General features: G+C 45.6%; 1 protein-coding gene across 1 annotated transcript in view; it reads right to left on the bottom strand.

The window, feature by feature from the left end:
• Positions 1-3,489: 3,489 nt before the first annotated feature.
• Positions 3,490-16,977, bottom strand: part of LOC139085399 (bridging integrator 2-like) — a 71,756-nt gene continuing 58,268 nt past the window's right edge. The window contains exon 4 of the mRNA XM_070632452.1: positions 3,490-4,914. The gene's annotated coding sequence lies outside the window, so the exon portion shown is untranslated. The remainder of the gene's footprint in view (positions 4,915-16,977) is intronic.

Below are 16,977 nucleotides of genomic sequence, written 5' to 3'. Positions count from 1 at the left end.
GAGCATGCATAATTCATGTGTGATAAGCACCACCAGAGATCGGAAAGGAAGAGAGCCAGGAGACCTGGAAGATTCTATGGAAGATGAAGAATTTAAGAATAAGACCAGGGGCTGGCCCCATGGCCAAGTGGTTAAGTTTGCGCACTCCGCTGCATGCGGCCCACTGTTTCATTGGTTCGAATCCTGGGCACGGACATGGCACTGCTCATCAAACCACACTGAGGCAGCGTCCCACATGCCACAACTAGAAGGACCCACAACGAAGAATATACAACTATGTACCGGGGGGCTTTGGGGAGAAAAAGGAAAAAAATAAAATCTTTAAAAAAAAACAAAGAATAAGACCAACAGGGCACCCAGACCGAGGATGGGATATGGAGCACGAGTACAAAACAAGTTGCATAAGCAGGCTGGAGCCAAAGTAAGTAGGGTGTTGAAAGCAAGGAAAAAACTTTTCGAATTCCCCATTAAGAAATACGGGGTCATTGAAGGTTTCCTGTGCTGGGCTGATGCGATGATGAAAGTGCAGCTGCACTGGCCCCTCAGCTTCCCATCCCACGCGGGGCCTCCTCCACACAGCGCCTCACACGCTCAGTTCATCACCAGGAACGAACGCTGCCCAGGTCCCGGGGAGTGGGCAGCCACAGAGAACCTTCTCCTTGAGTGGATCGGATCTCTGGGGAAGCTTCTCGACCCTGATACTCTATTTCTGGCAGCCAAAGAAGGCTGCCAGGATCTGGGAAGCTCTACATATGAAAATAATGTCAGCCGCCTCTGGAGGGGAGGTTGGAAGCAAAATCACTGAAAGCTCACAGATGGCAAGCACAGACTGCACTGTTTTGGCACCATCCATTTTTGTTCTTTTATTTTGCATTTCTAGGTTCCAACCACAGTGGCCCGGGAAACGTTCATGATGGAGAACTGGGTTGGGTGGGGGGACAGGGACAGTGAGGAGGGGCTCCAGTATCCATTACTGCTTGACAGAATCTACCCCTCAGGCTGTTGCCAACACCTCACCTCACCACAACAGACGGTCGATGCCAGGACGCTCACAGCTGACCCCTTGCCCTCCACTGCACATCCCCTCTCATTTTTATACACATCCACGAAGGAAGGAGCAGTCTCCTCTCCTTTTTGCATCTGGCAAGGACTTCCCTCAGCTCAGGCCCTCTTTCTTCCCAAGTCAGTCATTCTGGCTTCGTCTTGATGGCAGAAGAACTGCAGAGGAGGCAAGGAGAAGATAAACCTGTGCCCCTCACACGTTCCATATGGTCCTTCATTCAGAGGCTGGAGGTTGGGGTGGGGAAGGTGGTTGCTGCCAGGAAAAGAACTAGTGAGCTACACTTCCTAGGATAAAATGTGTTTCCTCTCTCCCTCTTTCACAATGTGATCCATGGTTGAAATCCCTGATTTCTTCATTCAGTTAATAGTTGTGGCACACTTCCTCCATGCCCTGTGGCAAGTGTTACACGCTTCTGTTGATGATCCGTGTAGTGGCTGTACCCCAGGAACTTTCAACGCCTTCGCCCCACAGCTGTCTGCCCCTCTCCACCGGCGCTGTGGAGATCATGCGCTGCGCAAGGTGAGAGCCAGCACTGCGGAGAACCTCTGGAAAAAGCCAGATGTAAGGAGCTCATCTGCCCACTCAGCAGCCTCCCAGCTCTGATCTGGTTTGGTTACCAGTCAAATGTGAGCCAGACTCTCAGGCCTCTGAATGTCCTGATGCTGAAGTACAGACTGAACCGCAGCTGACTACTTATGCAACGTGGCTAACTGTCAGGGAATTAAGAGGAGCTTCAGTAAGGCAGGAAGGAAGCCCCACTGGGAGTCTGGGGAAGCAGCATTGGCCAGGAGGCTGTCTATTAAGGCAGGCAGCCGGCTTGGCCTGGCCGCGGAGGCAGGGAGCATTTGGTGGATGCTGGGCCTGCTTTGAGGGTGATGATCTCAAGGAGACCTGCTCTAGGCTCCCGCACGCTGAGCTCCAGCCAGTGCTGAGATCGGCTCTTGGAAGAAATCACTGGCACTTTCCAGGGCAACACATGCTGAGGCGAAGGTTAGGCCGGGAGAAATTCGCAACTCTGGTTGTGAGATACATTCTCAGGGTTTCAAAAGACAAACCTCAGGTCTTGGCTTCCCTGTCAAATAAGAGAGCCCACTCAGCCTAACTCTACGCCATCAAAGGCATGGAGGTGAGACCCTCAGCACAGGGGCTGCTCCCACCAATGCATCTGGGCTCCCACTGACACATTCATGAGGCATGAGGATTGTTCCCCTGGTGTCTCCAGTCTTTCACAAAAACGTGGTGTTGTGCTCTTACCATGATATTCCAGAGTAATTTGGCTCAACATCACAGAGCGTTGGCAATTTTTAACAGCCTTGTAAAAATACACTGGCAAGGGTTGCTGGCCATGTGATTTTTTTAAGACCATAGTGTTTGGGCTACAGTTAAGTGTGCATATCACTTATTTAAAGTTCATGCTATTAATTAATAAACGTCTCTTTATTCCTGCCTGTCAGCTAGTTCCAGACCAAGTGTTTCTTTTGTTCTAAAACAAAATATCTCAGAGTGGCAGAATGAACTAGCTGGCTGTGAACTTGGCATGTTAACACTTCCCTGCACCCTCCCTCAACCCCTCTTCCTACCCTGACCTTGGCTCCATGCTATTTCATACCTGGGATATGCAGCTTTCCAACACACGACTCCAATTCCCCTGACGTTCTGAGGATTTCCTTTCTTCTGGACCAGCCAATCTCTCAGGGAACTATAACCCATAAAATTTCTAAAAGCAGAAGTGAGCACTTGGCATTCTGACCCTCTTGACCCGCTTCTGAGCCTCATGACCGTCTTGAGTGCCATCAGCTCTGGCTTACCAGGCAGGCCACTCAGGCTTCACCCCAGTGGCAGCTGGAGATCACGCGCCAGCAGCAGGAGGGATTGACACAGGTGCCTCCCTGGGGCAGAGCTGGTGACCAGGACCAGCTCTAGTCTCTAGCCTCACAGCAATCTCTATGCAACCCAGTTTAAATTCTCCTGTAGCCACTTAGGTCTGAGCCAGGAAAGGACTAGCTCTGGACAGTTAAGATAAGCTGTCCTTCCCACAGTAGAGGCTGGCATTGCTGCTGTAATATAGTGGCCTGAAATATCCCCATCTCTTCTTTTTTATTTACTTATTTATTTATTTTTTGAGGAAGATTAGCTCTGAGCTAACATCTGCTGCCAATCCTCCTCTTTTTGCTGAGGAAGACTGGCCCTGAGCTAACATCCAGGCCCATCTTCCTCTACTTGATATGTGGGACGCCTGCCACAGCATGGCTTGCCAAGAGGTGCCATGTCTGCACCTGGGATCCGAACTGGTGAACCCCGGGCCGCTGAGAAGCAGAACGTGTGCACGTAACTGCTGCGCCACCGGGCCGGCCCCCATCTCCTCTTTTAATGAGGTATTTCAGGCAGAAAGAAGAAAGGATGATCTACTGCCACACACCATGTTTATAGAATCATCATGTCCTTGAGTTTGTATTAGAATCCGGAGTATTCTTCAGAGGGTGATAAGGGGAGTAAACTCAGGGGGTTGGTTAGGTCGATAGGTGTTCAGGATGACTGAAAGCTATCATAAAAATGCACTTACATTTTATCCTTTCCACCTCAAGAGCACACTCCTGAATGGACCCCATCAATCTCAACTTTTTCAGAACTCTTCTTTGAACATCACGGAAATGTCCACAGAGCCCAGACTTCCCTGGAGGGATTGGCTGGGGGGTGCTTCGGAGGGCATTGTAAGCCCGACTGAGATGATAATGCAATTCAAGAGGTGGTCACAAGGCTAAAATAGTAGAAATCATTGGGTCACTATCTTAAAAAAAGAACAATTGGCAATCTAATAGCTGGTAACCATGTTTACTTTTACAATGAAAGGCAGAAAGCACCAGCCTTTGTTCGAATATACTGCCCTGAACAACTTGGGAGAAAAAGAAGATTTTTAGAAATTGATGCTAAGCACACAATCAGAAATGCAGACAGAAATTTATATTCAAAGTTTTCCCTGCAATATTATTTATAATAGTGAAAAATCAAAACCAAGCTGCATTAGAAGTAAGAGAAATAGTTAAATAAAATTAAGACATATCAATGTCAAAATATCACACAGTCATTAAAAAAAGATGTTAATATTCATAATTAAGTAAAAAACAGGATAAAAATTGTGTGTACAGTATGAGTGGGGCTATATTAATAGTTCTTAGTTTTACGTGGGAGTGTTCTGTATCATTTTTATTTTCTTCTGTGTTTTCCAGACTTTCTGCAAGGAACATGTATTACTTGTAGAATCAGAAAAACCTGAAGAGAGAACTAGAGATTTTAAGTGGATGATAGTCATTTTACATAGGATATATTAAATATTTCTCAAAATAGTTAACTCCTTGATTGCATAAATATGTGATTTAATTTCAACATACAATTCATTAATTGAGCAAATACTTATTAAGTGCCTACAATTTGCTGGCAATTTATTTATTTATGCAACAAATATTTATCGGAGAGTGAGCAGGAGGTGTAGAAAATAAAATGGATTCCCTGCCTTCTGGGAGTTAAGAGTCTGCTAGGAATTGGTGATACCGAGATAAAAGACAAAAAATTCCTCCCCTCAAGCAACTTAATGATCCAGAAAGAAAGACAGACAAGTTAATAAAAGATGATGATGCCTAGCACGGGGTTAATACAGGGGCCATGCGGTGCAGGCCGAGGAGATCAGCAAAGAAAGAAAGGGAGAGAACAGACGGGCTCTTGGCCGGGACCACAGTGCTCAGCTGAATGCAAGTAAACTCCTCATGGTTTCCTTCTTGTGGCTCATCTTGACTCCCGAACTGTTTCATTATCCGTTCCACTCCAGGGGTTTCGACTGTGTTCAAAGGAGGCAACTGAAAAAAAGAGTCCATTTTTAACTGAAAACACAAAAAAAATATGACTTCTCCATGTCCATACCCACCTTACTACTAAGCAGAGGAGTCTGCTACTGCCAGAGACTGAAGGTTTGTGTCCCCCCAAAATGTCGTTGTTGTGTCCTGAAACCTATGTGATGGTATTAGGAGGTGAGGCCTTTGGGAGGATTCCGTCATGAGAGTGGAGCCCTTCTGAAAGGGATTAGTGCCCTTATCAATAGGGCTGGAGAGCTTCCTCGTTCCCTCCACCATATGAGGACATAGCAAGATGGAGTCTATGAACCAAGAAGTGGGTCCTCACCCAAGGCCAGATGTGCCTTCACCTGGATCTTGGAATTCCCAGCCTCCAGAACTGTGAGAAATAAATGTTTGTTGTTTACAAGCCACCAGTCTACGGTATTCTGTTATAGCAGCCGGAGATGACTAAGACAGCCACCTTTGTTCGTTAGGAACCCTAAGGAAACACTGGTTTAACAACAAGGACAAAAAGCCCAGAGCCCAGGCAGAGCCATGGAAGGGGCCACACCTGTCTTCAGTCTCTGGCTCTCCTTTCCACCTTTTGAATGGCTTCTAAATTTCTTTGTGACACACAGATGCAATCCTACACTTGCGTAGCTCTTTACATAGAAGAACCTAAATGGGAAACCAGACTCTAGTTTCCTATAATTATCGGGAGACAGGTGACACCCACCCCGCCTTGCCCCCCCCACCACGCCCCCCCCCCCAGGTCTGTTTGCACAAATGGATGCCTACAGGCAATTGTTCTTGCTTGATGGTTGCTCTTGTTGTTGCTGCTGTTTGTGAGGATGACTGGAGGAAATATGGAGATGCAGGGAAGTGGAGCAGAGTAGTAAGTGCAAGATAAGGGGCTAAGACCAACAAATGGGGCCGGAAGTTAGGAGAAAGTGTATGATTAATGAAAATGTCACCTCATTGTAGCCACATGCTGATGGGGCTAAGGACATTCATGTTCCACACGTCATCTCTTAGAAACTTTACCCCCTCTGATCATGAGAACCATATGACTGACCCTTGACCCTTGAACTTTCATAAGTCTCCCAGTCATATTTAAAGCTTAATTACAGAAACTGCGCAGCCCACCCCCCAACATCTGAATATGTTTTTCCTAACTTAGTCTTGATTTTCTAGTATTGTGTGTAATTTCCTTGTACCTGATTCCTTCATTTTATGTTCCCATTAACTTCTTATACGATATCTGTGGTCAGCAGATAAAAATCTTGCTTGGTGGGAAGCTGAGTATTAATAAATACAGGAAAATGTGAGTCTCAACAATAGCCCTGTGGAATAGCGAGCCCCATGCTGTGTCTCAGTTTTCCACATGAGGAAACTAAGGTGAAGATTTGTCAAGTTGTGTGCTGTTGTGTTACCCTGAGTATTTGCATGTTGAAAGAGGCTGGTGTTTTTGGAGAGAGGTGAATCAGAGAGGAATTTCTAACATCCTAGTGGGGGAGATCTTTGTCTTTCCTATATATCAATAAACCTAGTCCTGTCAATTGACAGTCTTCTTACTCAAACATTACTTGTCTAGCTAAGTGATTTTTTAAAAAGTTGGAAAAAAAATTATCAGATGATGTAGAAAGTAGCATTTGGTCTCCAAGGGAAGTACCGGGGATGCAGACAGGAGGACCAACTGCTGGAAAAAAAGAGAAAGGGATGAGGGAGAGCTGAGCAACTCCAAACGAAAAATTAAATTAATTGTAAAATCTAATTTAAAGCAAAATAGAGCAGCAGATGTGGAGGGAGTTGAAACTCCTCCTTGGATTGTATGCCCTAAACCTTCCTGTCTTTCATTCAGCCTGAACATCATCCTATTTATACCAAATAGCAAAACTGGATTAATTAAGAAATAAAATGCTCCAGACAGTTCATTTCTGGGGATTGTTGGTACACAGCATGTACGAGAAGAAAGGAATGCTTGTAATTTTAATTTCTCCAGAAAGAGAGACCACCAACACTTTGTGCCTCAAACTTTTAAAGCCTGTTTTCCTGCGAGATGGTCCTAAGGATCTTTAAGGCCTGGAATCAAGTATTAGTCAAATATTTATTTATTTATTTATAAAATACCATTCTTCTTCCTTTTTTGGTGAGGAAGATTGTCCCTGAGCTAACATCTGTGCCAGTCTTCCTCTACTTTGTATGTGGGATGCCGCCACGGCTTGATGAGTGATGTATATAGGTCGGTGCCCAGAATCCGAACTGGCGAAGCCCGGGTACTGAAGCAGAACATGCAAACTTAACCGCTACACTGCTGGTCTGGCCCCAATACATATGCATTTTTGCAGTTCACTTTTTCTTACAACACGTACTAGTGAACACCTTCTGTGAGTCAGAAGCTGTGTGAGCTTCTCCGCCATGTAGGGGGTTTTAGAGACAGTTTGGATGCCAAGATCCAAAATCAAGTCACAGGCCAGATCTGTCAAGACTTCCGCATGGTCGTCATGAGCAAGACCAGTCATATCAAGAAATGAGAGAAGAAAACTGCTTCCTTTGTGCTGTCACAGGGCGAGTGGAAAATGAAGCAGCTGCTGAGGAGCCTTGTGCTCTTCAAACTCTTCATGAGGTGAACTTCTACTCCCCGGAGATGCATGAACAGCAAATCAGGATGCTGGTTCCCCCGGCTCAGAACCACTGGTTTGCCTCCTGCTAGCCACTGGCCCAACACCTGCCAGAGCACTCGCAATTTAATCATGGATGTTACCTGGTTCCACTCTCACCTTGTATAAAATCATCCTTTATACACTGGCCTTTCTATTTAGTGATGTTCTGCTCAAGGTGTTTAAATTTTATAAAAATCTGAACAACTTGATTGAAATCTGCTTTTGTATATTCCTTTCTGCACACATTTAAGCATCACGATAAAATGCAAGTTCTAGTAACCAGGCAGGAGAATCCAGCTGGGAATATTAACATGCAAAGGAACCAATGTTAGAAAAGTTGAGAAATCTCACTAGCCAACAGCAACAGCAATAATATTTAACATTTATTGAATGTTGCCCACTAGATGCCAACCACTGGGTTAGTGCATTCATGCTGTATTAGCTTCCTGGAGCTGCCATAACAAAGTACCACAAACTGATTGGCTTAACAGAAATTTATTGACTCATGGCTCTGGAGGCTAGGAGTCTGAGATCAAGGTGTTTGCAGTGTTGGTTCCTTCTGAGGTCTGTGAGACAGAATCTGTTCCATGCCTCTCTCCTAGCCCCCAGTGGTTTGTTGGCAATCTTTGGTGTTCCTTGGCTTGTAGATGCATCAACCCGATCTCTGCCTTTAACTTCACATAGTGTCCTCCCTTTGTGACTGTCTGTCTGTGTCCAAATTTCCTCTTTTCATAAGGACACTAGTTGTAGTGGGTTAAGGCCCACCCTAAGGACCTCATCTTAACTTGGCCATCTGCAAAGACCCTACTACTAAATAAAGTCACCTTCACAGGTCCTTGGGATTAAGACTTCAACATCTTTTAGAGGGGACATAATTCAGCCCATAGCACATGCATTATCTCATTCAGAGTTGAAGCAGGGGCTATGATTTTCACCATTACAACCTGGGGCACTGCAGCTCGAAAAGCTTTGCTTACCTTTTCTGAATTCGTCTTCTGCACAAATGGCAGAACCAGGGTTTGAATCCAGACAGTTTGACTCAAAAGACCATTGTCTTAATCACTGCTTGGGGTTCCCAAAGGAGTCCGAGGAACTTTCCTGACCTCTCCATTGTTTGACCATAGATTATGCTCCGTGATCCTCCAAGCTACTCATAGGAATACTAGCTACCAATGATTGAGCACCTGCCATGCATATTTGCATTATCTCATTTAAGCCCCCAAAACAACTTTAGAAGTCAGATACTCTTTACCCCAGTTCACAGATAAGCAATCAAAGGTCAAAGAAGTTGAGAACATTCGGCCAAGGTCACAAATAAAGTAAGGGTCTTTGATCCTGAAGAAGGATTTCTCTGTTCTGCACTTTGCTGCCTTTCACCCTGAGCTCAGGGAAGACCAACCTATCATTCGGTCACATGAGAAAATAACAAGCCCAGGTAAATCTCACCAGTGCTGTTTTTAGCAGCGTGCACAAAACAAATCTCAATTCCTAAGAATTTGAATCAGCCAGAGAAGGTGTAGGAAAATTTCGAATGTTTCTCTGATTACCTGGGCGACCTTGCCCGTGCTCTGTAAATATGTAATGACTAATCAGCCGGGGCAGCCGAGGGATTTTTCTAGATGAGGGCAGTTTTCGTTTGTGTATGTGATTTGCCTAACTATGTCTATGGAAGAGGAAAAGGCTTCTAACTATTTATTTAGCAAAATGATGGATCAAAATAAAAGGAGAAACCATTTCACTCATACTTAGGTAAGACATTTTAATCTTTCTTAAATCTCTGTGTGTATTTATGGGTTCATAGCAACTGGCAGACCATTAAGGACAGAAATGTGCATGTGTGGAATACAAAGAGAAGAGGGCCCTGGGCCGTGGGGATGTGTGCTGAGGAAGGACGGTTGATGTTTGGCAAGTGGCAAACACCAGTGGTCACTGATTAGGAAGAGTCCTTGGCAAAATAAGATTATCTGGAGTTTGTTGACTATTATAGTTTTCAGTTTTCTGACATCCGCAAAAAGATAAAAATACAAATCTTGACTCCCAGGAGCTTTGCAGTTTGCCAACTCTCTGAGAGCACTGGCAGCTTTATAGTGCCATCATGTGGTCACTTCTCAATCTGTTCAAAAATCGGCTAGAGCCAAGCCTGGCAAAGGAGACTCCGAATGATTCAGCTATGATTGTGTTAGGCGGTTCTGGTGGGAACAGAGCTGGCTGGTCCTGCATCTGATATAGGCAGCAATAGTGTGTGTGCTGGAGGAGGGGGAAGAAAGGGCTGAGAAGATTCCCGGAGGCAGAGCTGGGGTGGGACAACAATCCAAGAATCCAAGAAACTGGACTTGGCCATGTAGACAGGCAGCTGGCAAAGAGGAAATTTATCCATTGAAGGTTAGGGCCACACTAGCAGGCTTGGGTTCATAAGCCAGACTTAATTCTTGAGAAAGAGGAATTGGTAAGGGTAGGGCTAGGCCCCAACACTCATGGGGTAGGGGGGACTGGGAAATAGGAACTGGAGCTAAACCTCAGTTACAGTCTTGCCTGGTCACTGGCTCTTAAAAGAAGCAGGTGACCCACGTGTCTCACTCAAGAGAGCTCCAGAAGTCCAGCCAAGCCCTGCCTGGACACCCTGCACCCTCCTCCAGCCCCCACAGGAATGCCCTCCTGCTGACACACTCCCCTGGCCACACTCTTCTCCTCAGCAGAGGGAGGGAATTTTGTCCACAAAAAAGAATCTGGGGTCTAGAGTCTCGTCACTGGGCGGGGCTCTAGGAGGAAAAGCAGGTTTCAGGCTCTGGGGAAATAAATGAAGGCCAACCAACTGTGAAATGCAAAGACTATTTATTCTGAGCTTGCTATAGCAAGGGAGCCAGCCACCGTCACTTTCCGTGTGGCGGAGACTCCAAGGTGGGCAGAGGAGTGGGACAGCTTTATAGTGCAAAAAACAGAGGACTTCAAGTGTGTCCCTATTGGAGGCTGTTGGCCTGGGGAAGCTGTAGGCGGGCTAACGAGAAGTAGGGCGACCTGTGTAATTGATTAGGGGTACATATTCAGCTTTCTCCAGTTGCTCCTAAGTTGGAAGCAGGGACAAAAATTAGGGAAGCTGTCAGTTATTAATCAAATCCTGGCCATTTGGGCCAGTTGTTACAGAAGTTATTGTTTAGCTTCCTGGATTGTCGCTGGAGACAGCAACCTGGCTTCCTAGAAGCCTGGCTTGTAGCAGGCTGACTTTCTGCATTGTTTACTGTAGATAAGGGAATTGGTTTCCCTGGCAAGCGGCTACAGACTGTGGGTCAAAGTTCTATGTTTATATATGGTCTATCCCATTTGTATATTCAGTCTCTCAGCTCTGAGGGGCTCTCACCCAAGGATCAGCCTAGGAGCAAGTGGTCAGCACTGAAGGCCCCCTCTTGAGTCAGACAAACAATGAGGACTTGGAATTGGCAAAAAACCTCACCCCACCCTACCCCCAGTCAGAATCAAGTTTTCAAGGGGACAGGACCAGTTGGAAGCCCAATGGTCAGTACTGGGGTATATCATGGCTCAGACCAACAGCCAAGATGGACCCATGCTAAACCCCTCCTGGCCATTCATATGTGACTTGATTATTTGCTGCCTTAGTCAGGATTAGATGAGGAACTTGGAAGAGACTTCAGCTTCAGGAGAAGGAGGAGCAAGTGGTGATGGTGGTAATGACGGTGGTGGTGGTGGTGGTGGTGGTATTAGGGTGGCACATTTTGTGGGCAGATGAGGGAGGTAAGAGACATGAAACAGAGCCTGCCATTTCCTACAGGGTGTCTTAGTGCCTCTAATTAGGATTTGGGGACCTTGCCCTATCTTGGAGAGAAACTATATTTAATTTCCTAGAAAGACAGTGGCCGTGGTTTGGAAAGGGCAGGGGTGCTGCAAATGCAAGGCTGGGCAGCCCTAGGTACAGGCACTCCTGTTTAATTCAAGTAGAGCAAAAGAACTCCAATCTGTGCCACAGTGGAGCTGAGAGTTTTCCTGTCCTATTGGTGATTGCAATTCTACTCCCACTTCTACAGCATCCCTCAACTAGGAAGTTACATGTGAATCAACACAACCCCATGTCATACTGACATCATTCCCTTCACAGCTCCATACAAGCCAACTGGTGGCACAGAAACCTGAGTTGTAGCCACTGTATTATAATCAGCCACTGGCAATAGGCAAAATATGGGTGAGTTAATCAGGAAAGGCCTTTGGGAGCAGATGGATAGATACACAGTTTTTTAGTTTCTAGCAGAGTCTTGCTCTGTGTGGACACTGGAACTCACTGAGGCCCAGTGTGGAATGGTACAGTGTTCCCCAATCTTCAATCATCGTTTGGGCCATAGCCATACTCAGCCTACATAATTCCTTAATATTTTTCCTTAAATTTATTTACTCTTTCTCATTATATTTATTTGGAAAGGGAAACTAAATCACTATTGAAATGGAAAGCCAGTATCACTTGTCACAAATAGAAGGTAAGCCTAAATATAAATACACAAGTAATCAAATAAAACTCTTCACCCATAGACTGCCCCCAAATTGTCTCCTATGCCACCACTGGTACAAGGGCCACACTTGGGGAAATCGTGCAGTCATTAAGAACCCTGGCTCTGGTGTCAGATTGCCTGGGTTTGAAGTCTAACTGTAAAAATCTTAAGCAAATTTTTAGCCTCTCTTACTTTGGTTTCCTCATCTGTAAATTAGGGTATATGCTTCATGGAGCTGTTGTGGGATTCAAGAGATGGTAGATAAAAGATTTGGCACAATGCCCAGCATATGATAAACAGTAAATGTTAGCTGTCACTCTTACTGTCACTATCATTGTTATTAATATCATCATTTTGGACTAGGTCACCAGTGTGTAGCTCCTTCTAATAGCTGGTCCACACTTATCTATAGACAGGAATCATGGTGGGAATACACACAGGGTAGATGTCTTGAAAGATTTGCAGACTACTAAAAACAAAGAGCCACAGGATCCAGTCAATAGAACTGTCGCACCTTTCTCCAATAAAACTCCAGTCAGTGAGTCAGAAAACTAAGTATATCAATCAACTTTTGACTGTATTTTTCATATGACCTTTCCTTTCCCAGCCCCTTGGTTCTCCGTAATGATATTTCTTTCTCCTGGTGCTCACTTATCAGTCAGAGTCTCAGCAGGAATCAGATGGTACCCAAAGGAGTAATTGAGGAGTTTAGTAATAGAGCTATTTACAGAGGTGTGGGCAAGACTTAAAGAAGCCAGCAAAAGGTAACAGAGTCCCCAGGGCCTACCAACAACAAGAAGCTGTCACACCCCTAAGTCTAAGCTGTAAAAAGAGTGTTGAAATAAATTTCTAGGCTGAAGATGGAGCCACTCCTGCCCCAGATGCCATGTCAGCAAACCAAACTTTCTCGTGTTCCTATAAATGCTCTGCTCGACCAGAAACCCAGCATATCCAGTCAGCCGATCCCCAATGCCGAGCCGACACTACGCTGTATACTTATTTCTTTGTTCTTTGATCTTTCTAAATAAGGCTCCCCTAATCCACGGATTTTTTTCCCTTGAATAAAGGACATCAAACTCATTACTAAATTGTTTTAGTTTTGTCACTTGACACGAAGAACCTGTTTCTGGAACCCTGGGGGTACCAAAGCCATGAGAGGCCACCCACTCCACCCCCACAGGAGCTGTGGCCTTCATAGAGGAACATGGGCCAGCAGGGAGGGAGCAGAGAGAACACCTACCATGCATGGATTCTCTTCCTGCCTGCTGTGCCCTGCCAGTGCTTCCCAAGGGTTGAACCCAATTTGAAGCCAGAGAACAAGGGGAGTACTGGACATGCCATCCTTAAGGTCAGCAGGAAAGGGCAGGGAGTGGACCAACAGGGCCAGATGGAGAATTACCAACACATTCACATAACATTATGATGCTTATATATATCCATGATGCCCTTGGCATTCCTTAAACTCTCAGTAGAATGAGTTGTAAATGTCCAGTGAATTAGACTGTAAATGTGTCGGCAACACAAAGACCAGTGAAGGCGCAAACAGAATAGAGGCGGTACCATACATGGAGCGCTCTGAGAAAGCGCTCCCCCTGCAGGCCAGGGGCCACTGCACAGGAGCTCACAGCAGCTCAGCACTAGCTCCCATCCAAGTAAGAAGCCATCTCTTAGCTGGTGGGCCAGAGCTCGGCTACCAAGGAGCACAACTTTGGAAGTTAAGGGAATAGTCCCTGGAAGGGACCCCCATGACGCTCATCTACACCACAAGCTAGCAAAATCAGGAAGCAGTGCAATTAAAATCACTCTCCTACTAACAAATAAAGCACGTGTCCCCGAAGTCTTTTGAGAGAAGAACACAGCACTGTACGCCTCTGGGGCACATGCTAAACGCCTGAGCCCAGCTGCCGTTAACAGCAGTTTGGAGTAGCCGCGGCAGAGTGTGCGCTGGCGTGAAGGGCAAAGCTGGCACCTGTCAGAGTGTGGGCTTCCAGGCCCCATGGCAGGAAGGCAGGCGAGCCCCCTTCTTCGAATAGGTCCACAGGGTGCAAGTCCCAGGCAGGCAGAAACAGTATTTCCTTGAGTGAGGAAACCAGCCTGTCCAATCCGGCTACCTTCTCCTAGCTAGGCCAAGCTAACAGTCCTGTTACCAGAGCAGCCCCATCCGCTTCTCTCTCTTTTTTTTACATTTACCGTTTAACTATTTGTAAGTGTGCAGTTCAGTAGTGTTAAGTACATTTACATTGTTGTAAAACCAATCTCCAGAACTCTTTCATCTTGTGAAACTGAACTCTATACCCATCAAATTCCCCATGTCCCCCTCCCCTCAACTCCCGGCCACCCCCTACTCCTTTCTCTCTCTCTAGATTTAGCTACTCTAGGTCCCTCATATAAAAGTGGGATCACTTGGGATTGGTCTTTTTGTGACTGGCTTATTTCAGTTAGCAAAACGTCCTCCAGGTTCATCCATGTTGTAGCGTGTGTCACCATTTCCTCCCTTTTGAAGACTGAATAATATTCCGTTGTATGTATATTCCACATTTTGTTTACGCATTCCTCCATCAGTGGACATCTGGGTTGCTTCCACCTTTTGGCCATTGTGAATAGTGCTGCTATAAATATGGGTGTACCGATATCTCTTTGAGACCCTGCTTTCAGTTCTTTGGAGTATACACCCAGAAGTGGAGTTGCGGCACATCTCGTTTTACTCATCTCCATGCCAACCATTTTCAGAGGCCACGCAGAAGGAAGAGCCTAGGATTTGAAGTCGCAGCTGCAGGTTTTAAGTCTCCATGTTAACCTTCTACTGGCTGTAATCTTGGTAGGCTTCTTAACATCTCTGAAACCTGTGTTGTTCTTCTATAAAATGAAAATATAATACCCACAGTGCTAGTTTCCTAGGGATGCTGTAACAAAGAGCTGCGAACTAGGTGGCTTAAAGCAACAGAAATGTATTCTCTCACAGTTTTGGGGGCTAAAAGTTCAAAATCAAGGTGTCAGCACAATTGGTTCATTCTCGGCAGCTCGGAAGGAGGCTCTGCTCCATGCCTCTCTCCTAGCTTCTGGTAGTGGCTGGAAATCCTTGGCATCCTTGGCTTGCAGCCTCATAATTCTAATGTCTGCCTCCATTGTCACATGGCTGTCTCCCTCATGTGTCTGTCTTCACATGGCATCCTCCTCTCTATGTGCATCTACATTTTTCTCATTTTATAAGGATTCTCATTTTATAAGGGCCCATCCTAATCCAATGACCTCATTTTAACTGGGTTACATCTGCAAAAACCCTATTTCCAAATAAGGTCACATCCACAGGTACTGGGGTCAGAACTTCAACATCACTTTCTGGGAGACATAATTCAACCCACAACACCTACCTTCCCAGATCTCTGTGAGCAATAAATGCATTTTGTAAATGCTGAAGGATCATACTGGATGGGAGTAATGATCACAGCTAAGCTGACATTTAGCTCGTGTGTCTTCTGAGAGCAAGAACTTCCTCTTCCCTGTCCTGCTGGTTTAGAGCGTTAAGTTCATTCTCACTTATGGAGCGTCCCTCTGGTTCCAACTGGACTGCATTCACCATGTGTTGTTAAATGCTCAATGTCATTTTCATCCCTGGGAGAGGGAAGAACATAAAGTGTAGACTTTGGTAGATCAATCCGGCTCCTTACGCTTGCTATTTTTTGTTACTTTGGGTCGCTGAAGAACACAGCCTCTGCTGCTTTGCATTATTGCCTTTTCCCAGAGGACAAGCAGAAACAGCATGCCTGAGACGCTCTGGGAAAGTGAAACCATCAGGGCAGGTCACCTCGTCCTTCCTCGGCCCTCTCAAGAGCTGCCACATTCACAAACACAGTACCCCCGAGAGGCCCAGGCTGCTGCACTGATGTATGGTCTTCAGATGTTCGCTCATGTCCTCCATAACGTCCTCCAAGCTGGGACGCACAAAACAGATTTACTGAGAGTAGGAATAGAAATGATTAACTCTCAACACTTTAACTATATTGCTGCTAAATGGTTTGCTTACCAACGTGGCCTGCTCTCTAGAGGAGTAAAATTTCATATTTTCCAATATAGGAAAATCAGCATTTCTAGAAGAGATAAAATGAAGTGATGATTATTTGTGTTTAAAAAGGATTTGTTATGTGATTCCTTAAAGGAGAAGACTATCATCACAAGAAGAATAATAGAAGATTTCACTTAAAATGTTTCAGAGCTCATTGATTGAAAAAAGTGCTACTGATTCTCTATCACCCAGCCTCTCTCCAGGATCTGCAACTCAGGCACCCTGAGATGGACTTTTAAAGGGGCTCAGCTCATCTCCCCCATTCAACAGCCCAGCAGCCCTGCGACCAGGTCAGCCAGAGGGAGGAGTGACAGACTAGCGACACAGACTTCTCAGAGGCTTGGACAGGGCCACCTGGTGATTTATTTACAGAGGCAGCTTTGCTTTAAGATCAACCTCAGGGCGATTTGACTAGGCAGGTCACTGAACCCTCAGGCAAAGTCAGGATTTAAAAGTGTTATTTTATGCTCTCTGCGTCTGGTTAGTGTTAACGAGCTGTGGCTTTCTAGTGGAAGAATTAAAGATTGATTCCTCATAGGAACAAATCTAAGCAAGAGACTGGAGTGGGGAATGGCCATGTTCTCCTCCGGCCCTGCCATATTCGCAGCCATGTCGAGTGGCCCTGGATTTCACACATCCAAACAGACAGAACATCAGGGTGGCTTATCTCCAGTTGTAAAAGGCTGCTTAATGCTACTAATAGCCTAAGTAATTTTGCTGGAAAGCCTGCGGAGGATTCTTCCATTTATTACCCAGTGAATCAATTCTAGCTTTAATAGAAAAGACATCCGCTGTCCACCACAATGCACAATGAGGTGCTGCATGTAAATCCTAGCAGGGTTTTGATGCCAGGATTCTGACAGGGCAA

This window comes from Equus przewalskii, chromosome 9, assembly GCF_037783145.1.
Source record: "Equus przewalskii isolate Varuska chromosome 9, EquPr2, whole genome shotgun sequence".
Taxonomy (NCBI): domain Eukaryota; kingdom Metazoa; phylum Chordata; class Mammalia; order Perissodactyla; family Equidae; genus Equus; species Equus przewalskii.
Note: the sequence above shows the minus strand (reverse complement) of the source record. Positions and strands in the feature narration are given on the sequence as shown.